Source organism: Rhinolophus hipposideros (assembly GCF_964194185.1).
Source record: "Rhinolophus hipposideros genome assembly, chromosome: 1".
Taxonomy (NCBI): domain Eukaryota; kingdom Metazoa; phylum Chordata; class Mammalia; order Chiroptera; family Rhinolophidae; genus Rhinolophus; species Rhinolophus hipposideros.
The window spans coordinates 62385011-62411888 of record NC_138047.1 but is presented as its reverse complement, the minus strand read 5'-3'; the positions used below and the strand labels follow the sequence as shown (position 1 = coordinate 62411888).

General features: G+C 37.0%; 1 protein-coding gene across 3 annotated transcripts in view; it reads right to left on the bottom strand.

Annotated features, from left to right (window-relative positions):
• The window catches only part of ARHGAP24 (Rho GTPase activating protein 24), a 702316-nt gene extending 694517 nt beyond the window's left edge, over positions 1 to 7799 (bottom strand). Inside the window, exon 1 of one of the 3 annotated variants that reach the window (XM_081038618.1) lies at positions 7746 to 7799. The gene's annotated coding sequence lies outside the window, so the exon portion shown is untranslated. Of the gene's footprint in view, positions 1 to 7682 lie in introns of all 3 variants that reach the window. The other 2 variants (XM_081038615.1, XM_081038621.1) reach the window with 2 other exon arrangements.
• Positions 7800 to 26878: the final 19079 nt, after the last annotated feature.

Sequence of the window (26878 nt, the reverse complement as noted above, 5' to 3'; positions counted from 1 at the left end):
AGCAGATACTTTGCAGGGATTTTGCAATAAACTAACAGTACTATAAAAAAGTTTTGGGGAAATAAAGTGGAGAAATAGAGAATTGTATTATTCGTTATTCCAAAATATAAATAAAAGTAAAAAACTGAATTTAGAATCCAGTCAGTTCTGCTAGAGCCACGACATCTGCATTCCTCAATATTACTGTGCTATGTAAAATCATACAATAAAAACTACAGGGCTTATGAGGAAATGGGGTTAGGGACACAACACTCACAAATCTCATTAGTGACACATATTTTTAAAAGTAGGAACCTAATAAAAATGATAGCACAGTTTTATGCATGTGAAATGATTACAAAATATGTAAACACTACAATAACTATGACACTTTACCTTTAAAAAGACCTGATGTTTGCAGAAAGGTTGCAACTCGTGAATTACTGTGAAATGATAGAAAGAGGATTATCTGACATGGGTCTGAAAGTTCTAACACCAGATGTGGGTGGGTGTGGTTTATAATATACTTGGTGAACTGAGATAACGGTAGATATTTGATATGTGTGTATTTATGTATATATGTATGTATGTATGTGTTTTATGAATTGCTCTGCTGCTAGGTTCAGTTGGCTGCAGTTTACTGCATTCACCTAGAGATTTTTACAAACAAAATTGTGCAGAAGCAATGTGAATTTAGCTCACTTTGTGAAATTAACACCTTCAGTTAGTGAAAAACCATCTCATAAGCCAGCTGAGTAGCTCAACTATGATCTGTTCTTAGGCCTTCAGACAACAGAACAACCAGTTTCTAAAACTTGTAGAAACTGGCATTCAACAGATGAGATAACCCATCCTGTCCTGCTGGTCAAGTGAATAATGAAGTCAATGTTTCTCAGAGTGGAGAATGCAAAATGTGGTAGTAGAAAAGATAAAGCTTACCCAACAGAGGAAGAGAAGGCAGAGAAAATGTATTCCGGACTATTCCAACTCTTCCAACAAATGCAAATACAGGGGACATCAGGGATCTACAATTTTTGTTGTTAGCAGCCCAAGGGGTAAACAATGAAAGTGGAAGGAGTAGGTAAGTAGTAATGTTAGCTGACTACACCCATGGGTATGATGTAAAATAATTCTATTCGTTTTCTTATAATAAAAATCGCATCTCAGATTTAAATGGATATTAACAACTCTACAACTTATATTTTGGTCCTCTTCAATATCAATTATTCCAGCAAAACCAGTTTTTTGTTTTTTTAAACCAGGAGTGGGGAGGAGGATAGAAAGAAAAGGAAGTCCCTAAATTAAGGAACTTGATATCTCCCTTTCATTGAAAATTTTTAAAAAATTGTTCAGAAGCAACACCAAAATTTGTGTCTTGTTCAAAGTTCCCTGATGCAGCAATTGTGTGGAAACTATTTCACACTTTCAAAACAAACACTATAGCAGAATTTGCTGCACATTGTAAGTCGTCTAAAAAAATTCTTTCATTAAAAGGGAATATTTATTAAGACATAGGAGAATGCATCACTGAACTACCCATTTTTTTTAAATGGCAAAATAACAAGTTATTAATTGGTCCTCTGGATAAAATCTTTATGTACACCAATTTTATACAGAAATAGAAGGACATAGATAGATCGCCTTTTGTATTATTGTTTTATCATTTCATTTTTAAAGAAGCTAGTGCTGATCAAATAATGTCCTAACATTACAAAAGAAAAAGAAAAAGAAAAAAAAAAGAAAAGGGGAAATTAATTCCTTTCAGGTTCCAAAATACAGATCTCTTTTCCTTTATATATATCTAGAGTTGATGTTACTAACATGTTTCTATAGGCAAGTTTTCATCTTTGTCAAAGTTTCATGCCCTAGTGACTTGCATTTCACATGAATCGAGGCAAACAGCTGCCTCTGGCACTGATCATTAAGAGAACCAAACTGCCTTCTGGTCCCACTTGTCCATTCATGAAGTTGGTGACTATAAACCCTAAGGCTTAGAGAGATCATTTGCTACTTTAAGGCCACTGCTTCTTTAAGAGAGACTGGAACTAGATTTTAAAGTTCCTACAAAAAGTCTTACAGTAGGAACCACTGACTTCAAATTTCAGTTCATTTGCACAAAATGAAACAGCTGAAATTTTACCTTTATGTGGTATGTTACGAGTTTACCAAGTGCTTTCACTATTACCTCATTTAACTTAATGTAATTACATCTCCCTGTATCAGGGCACATTGTGAATCATTTTCCTATTCATTCCTTTTTTTTTTTTTCCATTCGTGTTATTTGAAATCTTTCCAACCTGTTTTTGGAAAACAAGACTTCACCGAGCATTTCCAGAAATGTGTTACATTGAGCATTTGAAGAGATCAATTGCAACTAACAGATGTAAAGCACCTGGGGAGAACTTCTGCAGCAGAATTGAACTTGATGATGCATCAGTTGAGTCATTCAACTGTTGAGCTTCTCAATTAGAACACATAAGTCTTTTGTGTTTATTTGTTTGGTTTGAGTTTTTTATTCCACAGAGTAGAATTGGTTCCAAGTACAAGCTATCAAAGGAGGCCACAGCAGGGAAAATCAATCCAGTTCTGTTAGGGGGGATTAGAACTTCTCCACGCCTCTGCTTTCTACGAGGAGAGAGATTTGTCCTAAATCCCTACAGCTTCCTGTGCATGAAGATGGGTTGAATTGCCTGACTGGTGAGTTTCAGAAAAGTACTGGACATGAGTAGCCCAGATCTTTCAGCCCATCCCTCCCTTGTGATCCAGCTAACTACAGAGTGTAAGCACTCAGTTCTGTTTTTCCAAATCCCAAGGTTTAGAGGGCAGACTCCGCCTCTGCCCACAATTTGGAAGTTCAATTCAAGGGAGTGTTAGGATATGGTTCCTTGAGCCAGGAATATTGATAAATAGACAGGGTGTGCAATTTGGGGAGCAAATATAACACTGGCTTTCTTAAGGCACTAGGTGATGTCAAGCTTTGTCAGCTGTTTACTTTGGTGGTTTGCAGGGGCTTATGCTGCACCATGCAATTGGTTCTCACAGTTGCGTGGTGTGCTTATAATCAGTGCAGCCTAAGTAGCAGCTTTAGGTCTTGGACTTTAAATGAATAGGTCATGATGGGCTATTGCATTTTGTGAGGGACTGCAGCTTACGGTGGCTTGTCCACAGGTGTGTGGCTATTTTTATAGAGTGAAAGGCTGATTTTACACAGGCAAGGCTTCCCAGGCCTTAAATAAAGTCAACATGGGCCACAGAGACCTTCAGAAGTTGGCTGCTACAGCGCAACCTTGAACTACCTATTGTGTGTAGACAATAGGTGAAAGAATTTTTGTTGATTTTATTGTTTCTCAACCATGTATGTAGGTATAGTCTTTAAGTTCACAAGTGCCTAAGTTCTATAAGTGCTTTCAGAGCACGCGAGTGTGTGATCATCACTTTAACTTTTGTGCCAGATAACATTTTTTTTTTAAAGAATATAGGGAGATACCTGTTCTCAGTAACCTCCCGAGACTACAAACTTCAAGAAATATCAATGACTGTGCAAGTTTAAAAATATGCTGAAGATGGTTCGCCAGCTGGAGTAAGGATGAAGTGGAGAAAGAAACTTTCTGTAAGAGAAAGAGTTCTTAAGGCTAAGCAATTTCATCCTAAGAGCGGTGGAGTCACCCACTAAAGCACAAAAGAGATTGGGGAACTTGTCACTAAACAGAATCCACACTAAATCACCATCAGGATGCCCCCAAACAAGAGGCCCAAGGGCATAACTGGTAAAAATAAAGAAACCTTTGCAAATTTTTCAGGTTGCCCAGCATGTCTCAAATACTCCTTGCCAGATAAGACTATTTCATAGATGGATTTTTCTCTCAAGATCTGGTGATTCCCTAAAGTCCAAGGTAACATATTTATAGGTGATTTCTCCTAATCGAATTCAAGTTCGCAAGTCATAGTTCTGAGAAACGTGCATAGATGGAGTAGCATCCTAATCAGACTAAAATTAAGACTGTCCACCTTGTTCTCAGACCTCACTGAGTCTCTTCTAGAATCTATAACATCACTAAATACTGAGTTTGGGGAACACAATTCTCCCTGGAAAAAAGCTGCTCTGGGAGCTAGGGATTCATTTTTTTTCTAAATTTGGTGGAAGTGCTAAAATAATCTCGTGAACCCCTTTTTTTAAAATTAGGTACATCAGAATTTGTCAATGAGTTAATGCAATTTCTGAAGTTGTGAAGGAACTATACCCATTCCATGAGAAATAACCTCGGTTGCAGCTGCTGAAGGAAACGTCCTCTCCAGCCATCAAGAACTCACTGCTGAGGGTAATCAGAATAAGAAATTGGCAAGGATGAATTTTTTTTCACTAATTTCTTTGAAATCATACAGGTAACATAATTTTATTCTGGGTTTTAATTCATTTGAACTGTAAAATTCAAGGGAGTTTAAATTTGTACTTTAATTTTTACTGAGGAATTTAATAATGGGCAGAGATTTATATTCAAATTTAGGATATTTAGTCTTTTGTCATGTTCTTATTGGAATACCTCCATGTGGTCATTTGATATAATTTCAAAACTTCTAATAAGCTGAGGCAACATAGCTGGATAATAACTTAGATTGGGAATAGAAAGGAGAGAGAATTATTAGCTTTAGTACATACTGACCCTTTGGACCCGTCTAGGGGAATAAGATGTCCCTCTCACCAGTGTCCTAGGCAGATCCACAAAAAGTCAGAGACTGGTGGTAGGACAACTGTCTCGCGCTGGTGGGAAGCAGGCTGTCTTGATGGACTGCAGATTTTCTCCTCTAAGACAATAGCATCAGTCCTACTTTCCACAGGCTTGATGGTTAAGCTCCATAAAGTAAGAAAACAAACCCCTGGAGAACATTTTGAGGTATGAGGGGTGAGGACATCCTTTCCTCCCCTCAGGTTTCTGTAATGGGATTTTCCCAAGGTGTCTCACCCCAGGAAGTTAGAGTCGGTTAGCTGATTGGCTAGTTTGGGAGAAGAACTAGGTAGGCATAGTTCAGCCACTTTCCCTACATCCCTGAGGGAGCCAGCTGCCCTGAGAAAGTACACACCCTCTACCCTGCCTTTAGGGGCAAGCTTCCACCAGGATGTTCCGAGTTTCCTGGCTCTGGCTGAGTCGGGAGTTTGGTATTAAAATATACTCCTGCTGTCCCTTCCCCAGGTCACATTCTACAATATTAAGTTTACCAGCCATAAAAGATAAAGACAATATTTTGAGCTTTTTCATCTCCATCTACCTCGCTCCATACACATGGGTAGGATTAAAATATACATACATATGCATGTATGCTATTAACTAAGGCAGGGAAACCAAGGCTGTCACTTATTGGGCTTGTTTAAGGATAAGTAAGACAAAAGAAGGGATTCCCTCACAATATTCCCTCCAGTGATGTAATAAAGGGAAGGGTTTGAGGGCCATGGAGCTATGCCAAAGGAAGCTACTGAAAACCTTGCTCCTCTCAAATTTCCAAATGAGAAAATCTGAGCAAAAAAATAAGAGTTCCAAGTACAGAATTTCCAATTTCATATCCACTTAGGTTTTAAGCCTTTAAAGGGGATTCCCATGGAATTATTTGAGCATCTAAGCTTAAGAGGCCAAGAATACAAAGTGCCTTAAAGAAGGAGTTGGATCATATAAATGGTATTAAAGAAAGCAAAAGCAAAAGCACAGCTGTAGGGGATTGACAGTATATTACATGAGAAGATAAACTACCTTTTTCTATCTTCCTCACCATATCGGTAGCATCTGCTGTCAGGCTGAAACATTCAATATGGTTATTTGCAAGATTGCAATGTATAGAATGAGAAGTTGGAATGCTGAAGAAAATGAAGAAGTTGGGAGGCTGAAGATGGAATGTAAAAAAAAAAGCAGGGTGTTTACCTAATAGTGTTCAACTAACCTAGTAAAGCCCATTTTGATTACATTGGCATAGGCCATGGCAACAGTTCTATTGGCCTTTATAGTTTTAGGCCACTTTATTATACGTCATTCCCAACAATTCTCTGATGCAAACCAAATGGACATTATTCTTTCTTACAAAAACAACCAAAAAAATAAAACCTAAAATAAAGCTTGGTCACGTCCGTGGCTTATCAACATAAAGCCATTAGCCACAATTAGGAGTGGAAGATCAGAACCAGAGGGCTTAAAACCCTTACCTTCCTCCTAATTCAATATTATTTTCTGCAATCCATGTATTTATACAGCTGGCAAGTTAAAATAGAGTATTTTTCTCAGTAAAAACTCAGCCCAGACTTGACAATTCCCTGTCCGATCATACAGAGAAGGATAAATTAGAGTTTCCTGACTCCCCTAACATGGACAAGAGATAATCCCATTTCATTTTATTCCCATCCTCAACTGAACTTAAGGTGAAAGAAAAATATGACGTACGTTAATGAAAAACATGGAGGAAAAAACATATTTTCATATTTTAGTATCACCCAATTGTTGCCAGTCTCAAATTTTTTGTATAGGGTTTAAAGGATGGAATTGAAAACATCTCAACAGTGACTAATAATCAGAGCCTTCTGACTCCTCCGACACACCACGACCAATAACTGCTTAACTCACAAAAACTGTTCCAAAAAATAAAAAGCTAAAGAAGCTGGATTAACACTAAAAAATTAAAGTAGGGTAAGACAGAATGACATGATCTTTTAAAGTTGTAATAAAGAGTATGTGAGTGTGTGGAGTACACACACACACACACACACACACACACACACGAGTATACCCTGACTATATTCTATTTAATAATTAAATCCAACCCAAACTGTTGTTTAATTACCTTAGCTATGGGGAGTTCAGAAGACTTGACCAGCTAGACTCTTTCAGATAATTCTGTCTGAAACTTTTTAGTTGTTCCTTTCAGTTATGCAAGTCAAATCAAAAACCCCTCCCCCCACTCACATTTCAGAAGTAACATGTATTATAGAAAAAAAAATCCCTCAGGAAGCTAATCCTTTATCAGGGATGGAAACTATGTACACTGAGAACCCCCAGTTTTTGTATAGTTCACCTCCATTGGAGAATTAGGATTATTTTCAGTCTCCCCATTTATTTCTTCCTCTCATCTAACTGTTGACAATCTTTTTCTATCTCTATAGTTACCTCATGGTCAGCTGAAAAGACAAATGTTAATTTGCAGAAATCTTTTGACTAAACCTATGCTGACTATGTTTTGTCTTTAGATAATTGGCAAAGATGCACTTGCTGCTTAATATGAACTATAGGCTAATAGCTATTATTCATAATTGACGCTGACACTTCATACAATCTCTTACCAACGTTCACTTTAAACCCAGAGTAACAAAAATGAAGGTCATATATCTAGTTTCTCTGAACCTTAACCACCTAAGTATATTTGTGACTTGTGAATCCCTGAAATATTATTTTTCAGAGGGCAAAAACAATATAAGATCTTCATTTTCACCGATCCTATAATAAATACTACTAAAGACAGAAGAAAATCGTTATACCAAACTTTAAGCAACAGAGGTCTAGTCAAAACACAACATATATTAAAGCCAGCTTATCTCTCATAAGAAAGTAATACAGCTTCACAGTTTTGTTTGCTAAGAAATATTCACAGCTTTTTTATAACAGAATTGGTATAAACCTTTACTTTCAAAAAGGACAAGGATTTTATTTGAATCCAGTTTTGTGGCTTACCTAAACTATTGCTATTTCTTCCAACATAAACGATAAATGAATAAATTGTATCCGGATACTCACAGCAGAGAGCTCAGTTCTGGCCCCTAACATCAGCCGCCGCCGCTGCTGCAGACTGAATGCTACTGTTGGAAGGTGCTGTAATTTTTCTAACAAAGGAGCACCCTCTAGTGGCTTTTCAAAGTTATTAAGTACACGCCAAGCATGTGACATAATTTGTTTACTATCCAATTACGCAATGTCAAAACAGTCAGGTGAGAACAAAAGCTTGTTCTGGGCATTACAGGATCATATTGCAACCTCATTCTATGTTTTCCCTAAGGATGATGACTTTTAAGGAAAAGATATTTAAACATCATTTCTATATCATATCTATAGTGTGCTTCTGAGAAAAATATACGTTTCTCTGGTAATATTTATTATTATTATTATTATTATTATTATTACTCCTATTGTTACTAGTATCATCATTGTTATTAATATTAATAGAAAAATTGCCATTTACTTAGCATTTACTGTATACCAGAAAATGTATTGTTTTACACATTGTACCTCATTTAAAACTCACTAGAAATATATAACACAGGTTTATCCCCATCCTATATTATGGATGAAATGATTGAGGTCAACATATGTAATGTAAGTTGCCCAAGGCAACTGCCTAAGAGTAGGTAGAGAAAAACAGATTCAAACCCATCTTTATATGTTTGCAAAGACTCTTACAATCACGATTTGATAAACAGAAATTATCAGTAACTTTCACATATGTCCAGCCTCATGAAACTATAAATCCAAAGGAATTATTTAATAACAATGAAAAGAAAACGGAAAATTTGTGTAAATTCTTTTAAGTTCACATTAGAAATACAAATATTTTCCACAGTAAATAAAGTCAAACACCATTCTTGGATGGCAAAGCAATAGTCTCTAGAAAGCCAATTCAGTTCCTCCTACTTTGCCACATGCCTCACAACAGGGAACAACACTTGCTCAGTCGTAATAGTTTATAAAATTGAGAGGTGTTTTTATTCAGTTAGGCATTCAACAAAACATTTAGCGAATGCCTGTAGCATTACCCCTAGTTATGACAGTCAGTGAAAAAAGATTTTTGCAGTAAGCAAGTTACCATGTGAAAATCAATAATTATCAGGCAAGAATGACCCCTGAATTAAGCATTTTTCTTGGCTGCAAGATTTATATATTCTTAAATGTCATGTGTCTGATTCCCAGTAGATAAAACTCTTTTTGATATTTACAGAAGTCTTGAGGGAACCTAGAGAAGCAAACATAAAAGAATGTTTATTCAGCATCTGCTAGGTTCTCATTAGTAGTCTATGCCTTTCACATATCACTGTGACAGAGACGAACTGTTCTCAAGCCTATTTCCTTTTTTACTTAAGCAGAGTTGACTCCATTTCCATCCTACTTTGTACTTGGAGGTGACCATGTCGCTGGATTCTAACCATTGGAATATGAGCAGAAGCATGATGCCACTTCCATGCCCTCCCATGAGAACCTCCCTCCATGTTCCTTTGCCCTTCTGGATGACTGGAATGGTCATAGTTCCCAGGTCTTGGATATCATGTATTGCAGATAGCAAAACCACATAACATAAGAAAGGAGACTAGATCCCTGAATCATTGCTTGGAGAAAAAAAAAATCTGACAATCAGGAGCATCCATTTTGCAGATAATTATGAGTAAGAAACAAACTTCTATAAATTTTGAGTCATTATGCAGTTTTGATTTGATTGTTCATTACAACAGTAAGCATTACATTAATACAGTCATTTAATCTTCACAGCCAAGTTAGTAAGTTATGTGGGTTTATTCCAATTTTACAGATGAAAAAGCTACGTAAGGTTCATTCAGATCATATAATAACTAGCCCAATCACGGACAACTAATAAAATTCAAACCTGGGTCAAACTCATATCTCTCTAACTCAAAATATATGCTCTTTCCTCTATGTTACATTAACAGTCCACCTGCTGCCACTTAACAGTAATGAAACTACCATGTTCCAAGTATTGGTCAGCTTAGGTATATGCTGCAGTAACAAATGTCCCTGAGAATCTCAGCTTTTTAAAATAATAGTTGTTTAATCTAGTCATCTACCGATGGGCATTTCGGTTGTTTCCATATATTGGCTATTGTGTAAAGTGCTGCAATAAACATAGGAGTGCATACAGATTTTTGAATTGGAAGTTTGGATTTCTCCAGGTAGATGCCTAGGAGTGGAATTACTGGATCATAGGGTAGTTCCATTTTCAGATTCCTGAGATACCTCCATACTGTTTTCCATAGTGGCTGCACTAATCTGCAATCCCACCAACAGTGCACTAGCATTCCCTTTTCTCCACATCCACACCAGCATTTGTTGTTTGTTGATTTATTGATGATAGCCATTTTGACTAGAGTGAGGTGGTATCTCATGGTGGTTTTTATTTGCATTTCTCTGATGGATAGTGAGGTTGAGCATTTATACAATGGAGTATTACGCAGCCATAAAGAAGAAAGAAATCTTATCATTTGCAACAACATGGATGGATCTAGAGAACATTATGTTAAGTGAAATAAGTCATAAAGAAAAAGACAAGTACCATATGATCTCACTTATATGCGGAATCTAAAGAAAAGAATAAGTGAATGAACTAATCAGAAACAGTTTTGGGGACAAAAAGAAAAGACTGAGAGTTGTTAGATGGGCAGGGGGTGGGGAGTGGGGATAAGGGGAAAGGTGAAGGGATTAGGAAGCAGCTGGTAACCACAAGATGGCTTCAGGGTTTTTTGAAAATTAATTTGGGGAATGTATTCGATAATGTTGTAAAGATTTTGTTGGGTATCCGATGGACATGCGTCCTATTTGGGAGACCACCTCAGGGATACTGTGGATGCCTGATCATGGCATTGTACACCAAAAGCTAAACATTAATGAATGCCAACTATAATTTTATATATATAATGTGATGGCTCGGTGCGAAGTCGGAGGGATAGTGGATGGGGGAGGAGGGTTCACAGTGTGAGGGATGTAAATGATGAACATCTAAGTATTACCTTGTCTTGTACACCTGAAACTAATAAAATAAATATAAAACATAAAATAAAATAAAATAATAGTCGTTTATATCTTTGTTAGCCTCAGTTCCCACTGAATGTCTTCTTCATCTTGGGACGCAGGCTGAAAGAGCAGCCTTATTTTTGCTCCCATACAGAGGAAAAAGGATAATGGTAAAACTACATGATGGCTCTTAAGTGTTATTTCCACTCACATTCCGTTGGCCTAGCAAGTCAACTGACCAACTCTGATATCAATGGGGTCAGGAAGTATAACCCTGATTCAAAAAACAGAAAAAAATAATTGAGAAAAAGAATATATTTGACCTTGCCCTCACTCTTAGAAACTAAAAGTTAAGAGAATGTTACAAGAAAATTATAATAAATGTAAGAGAAAATAAATTGTAACTAAATTATGAAAAAGAGAAAAAGAAGCAAAATATCAATGAGATGACATACTCTCCTTGATTACCACCCCCCCAAAAAAAAGTAAGGATTCAATTAAAAGATATAACCTGAATCCAACTTGCATTCTTGAACAGAAATTAGATTTCTGAATCATCTCAATGGGTATCTTACACACACACACACTTAGATATTTTAAACTATAGGTTGTAGAATAACTCATGTCAACACAGAGAATATATTACAGAGTGCACAAAACAAGCCAAAGATGTGTTTGCCAATGAATAGGAGTGGGGGGATAAAAGAAAGAGGGGTGAGTGTGAGGACAATGATTGAGAAAGAAAAAAACTGCACAACTTTGCTTATAAAGCCATAGACCAGGAAGTCATGGTTCAGTTCTGGCAAGTGATGCTACCTATTCATTTCCTTATCTCTCTTGCCGATATTTTAAAGGAAACTACTTTTTAAAATATGAGCAATCTGTTTCAAGTTCTTAGTGTCTTATTAGTGTACTAAATCAGACACATTGATCCAAATCTTTCATCTCAAATATTTGATCCAATTTACAGTCCGTAATGGCCCAACGTTGAAGAGGCGTTGTCTCACTCCGATTAACTCCCCTCTGTTGCCTTACGAAACAAATTGGTCTGAGCATCCTTATCTTTTCTGGAATCATCTCTCATATTCCAGTCTCATTGAATATTTAATAAGTGGATGAGTGAATGAGAAAAATGAAAATTCTACACTTCCCAGCATGATATTACTTACATTTTTAATACTTGGGAAATTTCACAGTAAGACACAGTATTATCATGCTCTGATGCATGTACAGTGAAAATAGCAGTGAGCCAGAACTAAACATCAACTTCTAATAAGTAGGAAGAAACGAGAAGTAAATCAACGATAGAATAGACAAAATAGTCAACTGCAGCAATCACTTGCAGAACACCTGTGAATTAAGTGCAGTTATATTTTTAAGGTTGGTGTTCACCATTCGACTGAAGTTCTGTGACAGCAAGACCCATGGCTGTTTTACCTGTAGTATCCTTAAAGCCTAGCACAGCAACTACCACAAAATGAGCTCAGAAAGTACTCATCAGGATGAATGAACGTAAGAATGATTCTATAATTGATGATTTCACATAAATTATCTCTGTTAATCTTCAGGACATCCCTGGAATTGGGATAATTGATCTCAATTTTACTAATGAGGCAACTAAGGCCGAAGGAGTAAGATGAGTTGCCCAAGTTCTCATAACTATTAAAAAGCAGAGTCAAAGTGAAAAAAATTAGTAAATACATAACTTATTCTGCCAAGAATAAGTGCTTGATAACTCAGTGAAAGCAGTTTCACTGGATTGGTTAAGGTAGAGGGCGAGATAAAGGACAAAAAATAGAGGATGTATTTACATACAATGGAACCAGATAGTCAGTGGAAGTTTCCATGATGAACAAGAGAAACTGACAAGAACTAGAATAAGCAGCAAGTGGGATTACAAATATATTTATAAGAACAAAGAATATATGTATAAATAAAGGCAGCAGACAGAAATCCTGATAATGCCAGAAATGATGGGAACAAGAGAATTCAATTTTTTGTAGATATATTATAATAATTTTATAATTAAAGATATTTCTTTAGCCTTCAGCTGGCTTGCATGTATCCAAAACATCACAAATATAAACCGACTACAACATACCGTGCAATGGCAAGCCGAGGGTCCTTAGTTCTCATGTGTCTAGATCTCTGATTTTCCCATTGTATCATGTCACTTCTCTGGTCTGTGTATACCTTCTTCTGATACATTAGCCAGGATGAGGGCTTAATAATTGCCTCAAATGATAAAATAAATAAAATGAAAAAAAGAACAAAAGAAAAAATCAAATAGTTGCCTTTGCTATACAAACTGTTCCAAATTATCAAAATAATCCATAAAAAATGTTCTTAGTTATGGATAAATTCTGCCAACTACATACAGATGGAATGATAAGATTAGACTATCACCCTTTTGCAACCCTCATGAAATAATGAATCTAGGCAATAATCATCAGTGGCTGCTAAAACCATTAGATGAAGGGCAGTTGGGAAGTTATGATGAATGGATCAGTTGACAATATCTAAACTCACTGATCAATTATGACAAAAAGAGATGATAGACATCATAAGCCTTCTGATGTGTTTCAATGAGAAATACATGGTACCACTGATGAAGTGTTCTTGCCACAAAAGCAAATGTGAATCTGTTTGAACCTCTAGACCTACCTGCTCTTTCACAGAAAATCCAGGGATGAGCAGAACACAGTAAATGACACTTCCTGAAATGCAATCAGCTGCAACCAAATGTAGGAAATTTTAAAAATGAGTGACCTGCTTCCTTCAACAAGTAAATGGCAAGGGAAAAGAAAAATAAACAGGAAGGAAGAACTATTATTAAAGAGTCTTATTACGCTCTTCAAGCAGGTAAAGATATACCAAGCAACGTGGACCTTATTTGGGGCCTAATTCAAATAATACCAATTGTAAACTGATACTTATGAGATAATCAGAAAATTTTGGATACTAAATTGGTATTTAGTGATATTAAGAAGTGATTCCTAATTTGGGCAGTTGTAATTATGTTAAAAATAGCCCTTTTTTTCAACATATACTGAATTTTAACAGATGAAATAATAAGCTATCTGAGGTGTGCTTCAACATAATCCTTTGGTGGGGGAAGTGCTGAATATAAAATTCGTAATTGAAATAAAACTGGCCATATGTTGGTTATTGTTGAAACTGGGTGATCAATTCTTTATACTATTCTCTCCTCTGTTTTAAGTTTCCCATATTGAATGATAGAGAGATCACTGAATACAGTTTACACAGAACCTGATATCTCCATATCATAAAATAAACTTTCAAGTTGTTGTAAGGAGCCAGGTGTAGAAATGCAGTTACCGGTTGAGTCCCCATCCCTAGAAATCTAGACTTAGGCTCATGTGTGATATGGCCAGAAGACCAAGAGATTTTGTGGGGGATGTTTCACAACATTATTAAAGTTCCTCTTGTCTCCGATAAGTTGACTGACTCTGATCTCCTGAGAACCTTCTTGGCTTTCATTCTTACTTTGATCTCATTCCACCTTTCATATACCTCTGTCTCCTGGCGATCATATTGGTCTCCCTTTTGGCAAGAATATCTGGAACACCTATGTCACAGAACCTGTGCTCAGGATGAAGTCACATTGCCATACTTTAATAGTTGTTGCCTGGACCCACCTAACCTGTCTAAATATTGCTCAACTCTGAGATCCTCCTAAATTTAACCTGCCTATCTAGCATTGGACTGCTTACATTTTTTTCTGACTCCTGCTATTTGCCTAATTTTATAGTCTTGCCCACAAAACTTTATCCTAATGATTTTTAGTGGTCAACTTCTTCTCAGACCTATTAACATCCTCTCACCTAAATGTCCTAAATTTTGAAATATTGAACAGAAGTACACATAGCTTCTACCTTTTTAGAACAGTGAGCCAAAAAAAAAAAAAAAAAGGCAAGACTTCATGATCACCTTTCTTACTTGTCTCACAGCTTAAACACTGCCACTTGTGCTGGGGTTGGAAGTGGGGAGGCAGCTGCTCCCCTTGCCACAAAACCATGACCTGATGTCACCCATAACCGTGCACAACAGGATGAAGCTAAACACTGCAAATCCATAGCAACCACCTTGGTGGTGAGAAGCTCTAGGAGACATTTGTTGGTAGAGGACATAATGAGTCACTACAAACCTGGCAGTGTTCCACCACTGCCCACCCTCACCCAATTCTTCTGCACATAGTCTCCAGGGACTTCAAGGGGATCGATATGAAGAAAAAAAATACCCCCCAACAATGTGGCCTCTGTTTCGCCAAGAATGTTTATTTTATAATTACTGTCAATGTGCTTTAGTTGAAAAGCCTTTTTTTTTTCCTTTAGGGAAAGACAACAGCGAGCCTGTTCACATTTTTCTCTGCAATACAGAATATTAGTGAAAACCATGAGCCAGTTTGGCAGCTATAGATAGGCAGGGTTTCCTTTTGTGCAACGAAAACGCTTTTTTATTATTATTTGGCAAATATTTGAATGCTGTATGTAGCTACAAACATCCTTTGGGGGACTAGTAGCCCAGATATCAGGGGACAAATAATGTGGTATGCCAGATTCAGGGAGTCTTAGGCTGACAGTCAACCAGGAGATAAAGAGGTCACAAAGAGAAAAGCTGAAATTTATTCCTCTGGTTACATGTCAAGTGGTGTTTTATCTGGGTAGGTCATTTACAAAATTGTGTTGAAGAGTTATTTTGGGAGAAATGTTGTAAGACATTCTACATATTTTAATTTAATTTAATTCTTAAAGGATGAATTGTGACTGTTGTCAACCAAATATGGTTTCTCATTCCCCTTGAGAGTGATTGGTTCAGGCATGGGCATGTGACCCCAATCCTGGCTGATGAGACCTACAGGCAAATCCGTTGGATGCTCTCTTAGAAAAGGTTTCTCTGAGAATAACATGAAATACAAGAAAAGATAGGATCCTCTTCTTTTTCTCTGGTTGTTGATCTGCCTTGCAATCACAAATTGCTAAAAGATTAAAAGGGCCTCTCAACAATAAGAATATTGTTGAGCCACTAAATCAACCAATCCTGGAACATCCCCTAATCTCAGACCTGTTATTATCTGTGAAATTAAACTCCTTTGTTGTTTAAGTGGGACACGTGGAGTTGGATTTTCCTTACTTACAGTTGAAAACATCATAACTGCTATACACAACACAGTGAATAAGAGCACAGACTTTGGATCAAATCCTAGCTTCACTACGTACTATTTTTATAAATATAAATTGAGATTGAAATAAATTTGTATCCAGTTTCTTCTATCTGTTTTTTTTTCTATGAAACTGAAACAAATTCCAATTGATTCCATTAACCAATGAAACAGATTATACAGGCAAAGAAATAAAGGATACATAGATACATTAAACACTGTATTTTTGTTTAGAAATAAAATTGGCTATGACTTTACAGGAGCATGAGCCCTGAATGATGGGGAATTTTGCAGGCCCCAAGAGTTCTCGCTTGTGTCAGCTGAAGGTGAGCTGCAGGGTTACAAGGTACAAACATACCCATGGAGAGCATACCTTTAGTTGAGTAGTTCCTGACAAATGTATAATTTTAAATTTAAAAGAAAACACAAATTTTAATATTTTTTAACTTTATATATACAGAAAGTATTATTTAAACATATAATCAATATAAAAAATTATAAGATAGTTTACATTTTTTTCTTATTAAGTGTTAAAATCCCATATCAGTTTGGGGCAGCCACATTTCAAGTGTCTAACAGTCACATGTGGTCAGTAGCTACTGTATTGGACAGTGCAGAGCTGAACCATCACTTAAATATGTCTATTATAGCCTTCCTCTGATAAGTGAGAAACCAAAAATAATGACAACTATCATCTGTAAATCAATTACAATGTAAGGAATGTTTTCATATTGTATCTCCTAAGATCCAAAACAATAACCTATGGGGTGGTATGACAAATATTATTATTACTTCTAGCTGACAGGTTAGGGAACTTAATAACTGAAGATCTTCATAAGTCAAGATCACAATCCTAGTAACAAACTTGAACTGAAGTCTTCTATCCAGAAATTAGGCTGCCTTAGAGAGATTAACTGAATTGCCAAATGCTAGCCAGCATGGCAGCTGCAAAATATGAGTTAAAATCTGGGCCATTTCACTCCCAAACCAGTGCTCTTCCTACTACGATAACACTGCAGAGGCCCTCATACACGTACGTTCAAAGTCTCTTAAATTGGTCTGAAAGTCAATACCAATAGCATTGACTTTGGGTTGTTCTTAGTTGAACTACTGATCTATTCAAAAGTGTGATATAGTTCACAGCTCTCCCTTTTTCATTTATGTGACAATCATCACAGGAGCATTTAAATGGATTTTTATATATGTTTATGGATAGAATAGGCACCTGCAATCTGTAGAGGAAGGATTTGAGACAAATTGCTAAAAGTATCTTTTTATATAGAAAAATGCATACAACTAAGCATAATTTGATGCTAATTGTTTAAAACAATCAATGAAAAATGTCCTTATGTGTTTGAATAAATATAACAACATATATGTATTATGTTGTTTTTATAGTTATTATAACATTCAGAAGAAAACACAGCAGATTGTTACTCTGGGGTTGGGAGAACTATGTGATAGAGGGTAAGGGGCAAGTAAATAAAGGGAGAGGCAAATAAAAAGAAGAAATGGAAAATCTGTACCTATAATATGACCCTCTTTATGTAAATAGTCAGCTTGTGTATGTGTGTGGGGGAAGTGAGTGTGTGTGTGTGTGTGTGTGTATAAATGATCTCTGTGGGGTCATGTCATATGCATAATTTATGGCTGAGACAGGCATCAGCATGATTGATTAGCTTTTTAAAAATTTGAAACACTCAGATTTGACAATTTGCTGATATTTCAGGAACATAAATTTTTAACATATTCTATATAGTTCAATGATTACTCTGAAAGACAGAGTCCATAGACTGAACTATCAGTCAGGAGGAAACATTTGTTGACACCTTAGTAAGTGCCAGGTACAGACAGATGCTAGGGACATGCCCGTGAACAAGACAAAGAGCTTACATTCTAATGTGGGGAAGCAGACAGCAAACACAGAAAAATTAATTACAGTACTTTCATGAAATTTTAAGTGCTTGGGTAAAACATAGTGACAATTTGGTCTAGGTTTGTAGCATTGAAAATGATAAGATGTGGTCAAATTTAGGATATAATTCAGAAATATAGGCAACTGGACTTGCCGGTGGATTCAATAAGGACAGTGAGGGAAAAAGAGGATTCAAGAATAATTTCCATGTTTTTTTGGCATGAACAATCACTGGGTCAATGACGGTACCATTCACTGATATGTGGAAGAATTGAGAAAAGATAGTCTTTTTTTCTTTTCAATAAAACTAATAGTTCTAAGAGTTCTGTCCTAACCATGTTAGGCTAGAGAAGGCTAAAAGACACCCAAGTGAAAATGTTGAGCAAGCAGTCAGATGTATGATTCCGATGGTCAGGACAGAGTTCAGGGATGGAGATAGAAATTCGGGAGCCATCAGCACATAGATGGCATTTAAAGCCATGGACTAAACAGGCTCTCCTGAGGAAAGTCTAGCAAGAGAAGATTAGAGGCTGAAAAAATAAACTTTGGGCATGTCAACATTAGAGAAGTGTCTAAGAAATGGAGCTGGCAAACCTAAGAACAATTTGAGAAAGCACACTGATCAGAAACACAAGCCAAGAGCAATAGAGAAGAAGAGACCGAGTATGTGACAATAGGAACAGGCAAGTGATAGAAAAATGAGGTATTTCTTGTTAATTGTATCCATTTTCTCTAGGAAAGATAAGGCCAAATCATCAATTGGGAGTAAGAAAGAAAAAGCGGTGTTTTGAGATTGGAGGGAGAAAAGAAGGTGTGAAATAGTCATCGAGGGAGAACGAAGGTGAATTAACAAAAACAGTGAAATGGAATTTTCTGACAGTGCTCAATGCTTTTGAAATTTGTGGTCCTCAACTTGAAGTGAGGCCACTCAGCATCACAGTGTGATTGTTACCCAGCACTGTTCAGCTGCTCTGCTATAGGGCCAGAATACATAGGTCACGGCTTGCAAAGGGCTGAAATGTGCTCACACGCGGACAGTGGAGGGGAAGGAAGTCAAGAGAGTTAAAGATGTCAGCACAGAGATGGTTATAGAGCCAAAACATGGACTCTAAGATGAATAAGAAGGGGAGAAAAGACATTAAAAGGTTCCAAATAGCAAAACTGTGGAAGGATCAGTTGATGGGAAGTCTTTAAGAGCTAGAAGTATCAAAGTGGAAATATGAGAGGCAATCAAGCAGGAAAATGGAATGTTGAAGGTGGTATAGTTACTCGTGGTACTAGCGTTGGATATAACTGTATATGTGAATCAAGAAGGCAGACAAGATGGGGAGGAGACGCCTGGAGCTAAGAAAGTCAAGCAACTGAGAGTCAAGCATAGCAGCAACAGAAGTGGAAGAAAGAAAGGAGTGAGCATGGTTAAACTCATCCAGGAGTGAGAGGAGGCAGCTGGGAAGAGGACAGACGGCATCAGGTGAGGAGGTATGACTACACTCTGAAGTCATAAGCCAAAAATAACTAGGGGTTCAAAAGAGGGAAAGGAAGGTCGGTAGGCAGTGAAGAAGGATAAGAGGTCATCTATTCACCTTCCAGCCCTAAGGTTCACGCGGAGTACGAGAGAAAATACAGCTGCCTCTGGAGGGGCTGCAGACAAAGTGGTATCAGTAAAAGCTGGTGTCACTCAAACAAGAATGTGATGGGAACAATCAGACAAGGGGTAAAGGATGTTGAGTAGTTTCCAGATGACCAACCTGGATTCCCAAGGGTAGAGTGGGATGAACAGGGAGAGGTAGGAGACAGCATCAGACCAGAGTATGTCCTCAGGAATGAGAGGAGAAGTTTTGAAATGAAGGATAATCTGGGACGCCTCGTCTTTTAATACAAAGCAAAGCAAGCGGGATTTGAGGCTACTTGGAATTGTCCCTGAGACTCTTGGAGCCCTCAGCTCATGTCCATGGGAAGAGACACTGCCTTCCCTGAGCACTCAGTGGTTCATGCCCACAGCTAGAGAGTCATGTGTTCTGGCACTGGCAGTCCTTTTTATATAAATGCATTTTCCCTCTCATCAAAAGGACCAAGGACTAGGCTGAAAACTAATCAAGGCAATAACCCAAGGCTTGAGAGGCTGAAATGGAAATAAGGAAATACTGAGGAACCAGCTGCTGGGCACTATTGCTTTCTAAAATGTACACATTAATGTAATTTGCAATAAGAAGAAGAGAAAGAAAAAGGGAAGGGGAAGGAAGAGGAAAACGAGGAGAGGGAGGAGGGAGAAAAGAAGAAAGAGTAGGAGGAGAAGGAGGGGAAGGAATAGAAGGAGAAGGAGGGGGAAGAAGGAGAAGGAGAACAAAACCTCAAATAGACAATAGGAAGTCTGGGAGGAACCTGGGCTGGAAGGTGAATAAATCATGCACTTTTTCCAGGCTGTATCCATTATGACTCATTTGCTGCTAATTTCCTGGACACTGATTATTGCTTACATATAAAATCTTCAAATTTTCAAATACAAAAATAAGTATCAAAAAGTTGTTATTAAATTTGGGGAGAGACGAAAAAAAAAAAGAATGAGTGACAGAAAATGAAACAGAAAGCTATGAATTCATATTTTAATTAACTACATAATTTCTTTTAACAAAAAATTAAATTGACCATGAATTTTATGTTTTCAGTGACATGATGAGAGCTCCTATATTTAGGTCAAATGATCCAATGAATTAGTTTTCCAAATGTAAAGGTCACTCATTTCAATAGTTGGAATTTCTGACTTTTTCCAATTATCAGAGCAATGCATGTGGAAAATAAGAAATAATAAAATCTCATTATGGTAATGTTATAACGTATTACAGGAAAAGCAAGAAAGAAGTCTCTTGGGAAAATCAATAAACAGGCAGCTTAATTAAATGATATTACACTTATGCTCTTGTCTAGGCAATTTTTTTTTCAATTTGGAAAAGGGGAAATTAGACAGCTTACTTTTTAAAAATTATTCTACTGACCAATTGCCAAATAATTAAACGTATAGTGATACATCCAAATGTTCTTAAAGCTGGAGGAGCCTACCATCTGCCCTACATACCATTTGGAATCAGAATGGCTATTTGAAATCATAATGACCAAAGGCTTCTTGCCACAAGCTGCCAGGTTCACTCCTCACTCCTGTTGTTGAGAAGCAGGCTGATGACCCTAGAACTAATTCCTCCATAAGTCATAAAGGACTTGATATCCTTAACACAGTAAATAGTCTGGGTCAGAGGCTCACACTATAACATACACAGCTAGTTATCATATAAACAGAACTTTGAAAGGAATTTATGACAATAGTTAGTGTTAGGTATATTGTTCTCTCAGAGTATTAAGCCAAACATATTTCTCTTAAACCAAGTTTACTATTTCTTATTTCAAGTTCTTATTTCTTATTTCAGGCAATACCCAATTTCAAACAGCAATTGGCCATCTATTATGTGAAACAAACAATTCCTTGTTTAAAAATTCAGGGAGTTCACAGTCTTCTAAAGGAGACAGATAAAATCCAAGTAACTATGAAATCATGTGATTACAGTAGACTTGAATTTGGTAACCATATGTTATCTTAACTGGTCAGCAGATGTGTCAACCTTATTGCAGGTTAGAACAACTGAATAGAATAATAAATGTGAATTGACCATTGTAAGGAGAGAATCCCACTCAAGCTATTAGAGATGGAAGGTAATTTAAGTTTACACCCTCAAAGTATCTAAGTAAAGTCAGCACTCCTATGAATAAGAATTGGATTTGAAAAGCCAGTCAATATCAACTCTCCATCAGACAGCCCTCTTAAAAGCATGAGCTTAGTCTTTACTTCTTTTCTCTGTTCCCTCTCTCTCCATGACTGCATGTGGCCAAGAAGGCCACAAGGACCACGTTTGCATGATCTCCTGGGTAGAGAGCCTACCACTGTTTATTTGAATCAAGCTCTTTGTATCCCAACTTCAAATTCCAGGCTTAGCTTGGAGGATGAAGTCATGTAATACATAGGGTCAACCCTTCCAAGGATTAGTGGAAGGCGGATTCCCTAAGGAAAGGGTGTGCGTAGGGAAGAGACCACTGGCATCTTTACCACAAAGACATCCATTCTTCATGGTCCCACATGTCCTAGTCTTTGCACTTGGACAGCTCCCAGCACACCACAGCATTTGTCGATGATTAGCTCAGGGTGAATACAGTGGCAGCAATCAGCCTTGGCATCGCCTTGGGAGAGTGAGTAATAAAAAGCCTCCATCATATGACTGCATGTTAATTAGGGTGTGTGAGGTCACAGAAGGCTCTCTTTTGGACTCCTGCTAATGCTATGAAACTCTTGCCACATCCCCTATAAAAACTCCAATGGGAACTCAAATATCCCACACTTTCAGGGAACTCTTCTTAAACGCAAAAAAAGAAAAAAAAAATAGCTTTGCTACAAGCAGAAAAAATTACACACATTTACTCTTAGCTGTATGCAGAATCAAAACAAATAGGTGTCGCTGGTTAGTGAGTGGCTTCCTATATTCCTTAATTCTGAGTATTTCTGCTCAGTCACCTGAAGCCAGCTTTTCTTCCTATCATTCTGAAGTCTGCATTCTCTCAAGACCAAAAATATGTTTTCATCTGATACAAGCTGACTTTCTCTTTCCTGTCCTTCTTGATCTATGGTTTTCACAATTCTGGCTGACAGTCTTTTTAAGTTCCAGATCCTCAGAGAGATCCCTGAGTTCTCCTAGAGCCGTTACCCTAGGGTCCAGAGCCACCTTCCTCCACAGTGTGAATCCAACAGCCTGTTTCCCTATTTACTACAGCTCCTATCCAATGGTGGCAGTACACACTTTATTACCAACAATAATGCTGGGAGTAATGCTGGGGGTAAGCACCTAATTACTGGTCTGGATATTAATTAAAATGGGATATTTCAAATTTTGTCTTTAATTGGTTGGCACTCACTGTTATCAGGACAATACCATCATAAACGACTCTGAAAATATTTTGTTATAACAAATGTGAACATCAAATTCTACTCTTCTTCCTAAACATTCAAGCAACAAAATTCTTTAAACTATTGGACCAAATGAGAGAATAAGAAGACAAAAGTTTTTTTATAGACACAGATCATGAAAAAAAGTCAAAAATAAATATTAGATATGGTATCAAGAAATGGCAACTAAGGGAATAAATTACTTGCATGTCAAAACAACACTATGATATTCAGCATTTCAATTAATCATGATTCAAAATAGAGCCCATTTATTCACAAACACCCTTCATAAATGCCTACCTTATACAGATGATATGCAGAACAAATTACAAATAAAAATCACATCCCTTAGGAAATTTACAGTCTAATTGAGAGTGGAATGCAAAATAAAGAAAAGTGATCACCTAAACTTTTAGGGACCCTGAATACATTCTACCACATTTTAACCAGCTAAAAGCATTATGCCTTTTTTCTACCCACTTAGTTGATAGCTTAGCTGAGCATACAATTCCAAACTGGAAATCATTTCTATTAGAATTTTGAATATAGGTATTACTCCATTGTTTTCCAACATCCAGTGTGGTTCATGAGAAGACGTGTAGTTTTTAATCCTGGTCAATTTTTTCCCTCCTTGGAATTTTTGGGGAGTTTCTCTTTGTCCCCAGTTTTCTGAAATTTCATAATGATGTACCATAACATGGATCCTTTCTCATCCCTTGTTCTGTGATCCCTCAGTAGTCCCTATCAATATGGCAATTCATATCTCTCAGATATGGGACATCTTCCTGATGTATCGTCCCAATTGTTTATCCCGTGTTTTCTCTGTTTATTCTATTATCTGGATAGGGAACCTCTTGAACGTTCTAATTTTCTTAAAATTTCTTAACTATTTTTCATCTTTTTGATTGTTTAACTCAAAAAAATTTCTCAAATGTATCTTTCAAACATTCTATTGAATTCTAAATTTCTGATCCAGTAGTTTTCATCTCCAAGAAGGCTAATTTGTTTACTCAATGTCCATTTCATTTATGGAATATATTTTTTCATCTATTTAAGGATATTAATTGCAGGTTTGTTATTTTACTTCATTCTTTACATTTTTTTATTTGTCCCATGTTCTTTATCTCTACTTATTTGGTTTGGCCTCCGCATGCTATAAAAATTGCCTCAAATGTCTATCGATACTTGACTGCTCATTTTATGAGTGAGGTAGTAAAAAGCTGAGTAGATATTCTATGTATAGATGGGACTGTTGACTGCTTCGCTAATGTGGATCTGATGGTACCATTTTAATGGATACCCAACTGTCAACATCTGTAGACATTTTCTCATGGACTGGTAAATTTTGCCAGAGAGGAACCCTCCAATTCTCATCTAAGAGTCTGCCAGAATTATCAGAGCTAATTTAGGAAATGAGGGGAAGGAGATTTCATGGCACAACATGTATGTTTTAATTTGATATCTTTGTTTTCTGTATGCTTCCCCTGCTTTTAGTTGTGCACAAATCCAGAGTCTGTCTGGTTCAGCTTCTCTAGAAATTAAACCTCTAGCCTCCTCTCAGTATGGAGAAGGGGCTCAGCAAACTGTGGGAGGGGATCTAAGTCTTTGTACAGACTTTCAAGCAGTCCTTACATTTTTGGCCCTGCTTGTACCCCTCTCCCTCTTTTCAGAAGTACCTGAAATTCCTAAACCTTTCTAGAGCTTTATGGTAGACTCAGCAGACCTTTGTTTCTCCCTCACTTTTGGCTTGGGGTTCAGATTCTTCTGGTTTTCTAAGTCTGTTACCAATTATATAGCTAGGCAACAGATTAAAGACAGCCATAAATTTTTTGCCCTATTTATTCTATTGAGACTACTACTCTAATAAAACATGGCCGAAATAGAGCTGTGCTACTTGTCAGTCCAGGCCCTCACAGAGTGAGCCTCAACAGCTTGCCTCTTTGACTCATTCTAAGAGCCCTGAGCTGCCAAGTAAACAAACCACCCTGCAGGAGAAGCAACACAGTAAGGCCTGACTGAGACTTCAGGGAGAGGGAAGGATACCCAACTGAGCCCAGACTCCCAACTGCCTCTGCTAAAGTACATGAGTAAAGCCATCCTGGATACTCTGTATCAGCTCAGTGCCCAGACAAACACCCATGAGGGACCACAGTCAGTGCCACACGGAATGGAAGAATCATGCAACTGAACCCTGCCCCAAATTTTTACCACAAAAATTATGAGGCATGATAAAATTGTTCTTGTTTAAATCCATTAACTATTAAGATAATTATGCAGCAATAGATAACCACAACAATCTGCTTTTTTCCCCTTTTTAATTATGTTGTATTTTTTTCCTCTCCTTTTTGTACTTGGAGCTTGTGACTTTTTTTAAATCTCTATATTGCTATTTCATAAAGCTTTCAGAGGAAGTGGTAGTGAATGTATATATGCTCTCCACCATGCTGAACAAGAAGTTGTCTCGTTTATTCTTTAATCGCTTTTATATTGATTTATTTTTGGTGTATTTCATCTTTACATTTTTTAGACTTTCAAAAAAGTTAGACTTTGAAAGTTAGACTTTCAAAACCTAAATGGAAATTTCTGGTGGCATGAGCTATCTCTTCCATTAATTATACTTCCACAAACCAAAGTCATTCCGATAAAACAATTACTTTCCTTCTGGTCTACTCATACATTTGCAATATTAAGGTTGAACCATATCTCTAATAAAGTTTAGCATTCGTAATTCATCTCAGAAAAGCCTATGACAGATAACAGCAATGAATTTGATGCCACATTTCAACTCATTTTACAGAACTAAAGAGACTGTCCTTTTTTAAAAAATCTAGTTAAGGAAATGTCTAATCTCATCTTTTAATCCTATTCTTAACAGGATCCCTATCAGTACACAGTAAAAATTGGATCAAATTAATGTTTTCTGGCATGCATGAGCAGCCAGCAAGGTCATTTATCAGTGTGGAAAATTCACCCAGCACTTCAGAGAGACAGTGGTGCCAGGTGAGAATGGAACACAGTGGCACTTCATCCTAATCACTCCTGCACCCCAACCCCACTTGTAATGCATGATCCTCTCCAGGAGCATGGCATTAGGTGGGAGTATAACCAATAAAGGGTGCTCTGGTATATCCTTAGAAGGCATCATGCTACTGACATAGGCTTAAAAACAATTACAGTGATTTAGGAATTTACATAAGTCAGTGAATCCTGCTACCATAAGCCTGACTATAACAGAATCCAGGGGTGAGGAAGAAGAAAAGATAACCCTAGATACATCTGTTTTTCAAGGTGGGTGTTCAAACATTCATTCCCTGCCCCTTTCTTTTGCACCCCGTGGGACTATCTGATGCACACTGTATATCGAGCCAACTCAGGAGAAGAGAAAAAGCAGTGATTCTGGAGAGTTGCTACAACCCAGTGCTTTTCAAACGTTAATGTACATACAAATCACCTAGGACCTTGTTAAAAATGCAGATTCTGATTCAGTAGGTCTGATTGGTGCTGAGATTCTGAATGTCTAACAAGATTTAAAGTTATCCTGCTAGTCCACAGAACACACTTTGAGAAGGCTACAGGCCGATGTTATTATATATGTCTCTTTCCTCATTAAATTTCAGAACTCATCCTTTCAGTGTATCAACAAAATTCAAAAAAAATGTTGTACTGAAGGTTTAGGGCAAAAGAGCACAGCATAGCAACTTAAAAACTAAGCATTTATGTATCCTTAAATGCCTCATTATTTTGTTATGATTTTTGTCGCTTTATAAAAATGTTATCATCTGGTATATAATATTCTGAGACGTGCTTTTTTTCATGTTTCTAAAAAGCATTCATATAGTTGCAGATTCGATAATAATAATAATAACGTTCTCATTCTTAGGCTGGGTGGCAAGTTCACCAGTGTTCATTTTATTATTATGCTTCAAAAATTAAAAATCACTATACATTCTTTCATGTGTATCAAGTATTACATTCTAAAAACATTGTAACTAAATATTTGGCACCTCCATTCTTAAAGTTCCTAGAGCCATTAACACTTCCAGTAACATCTTACT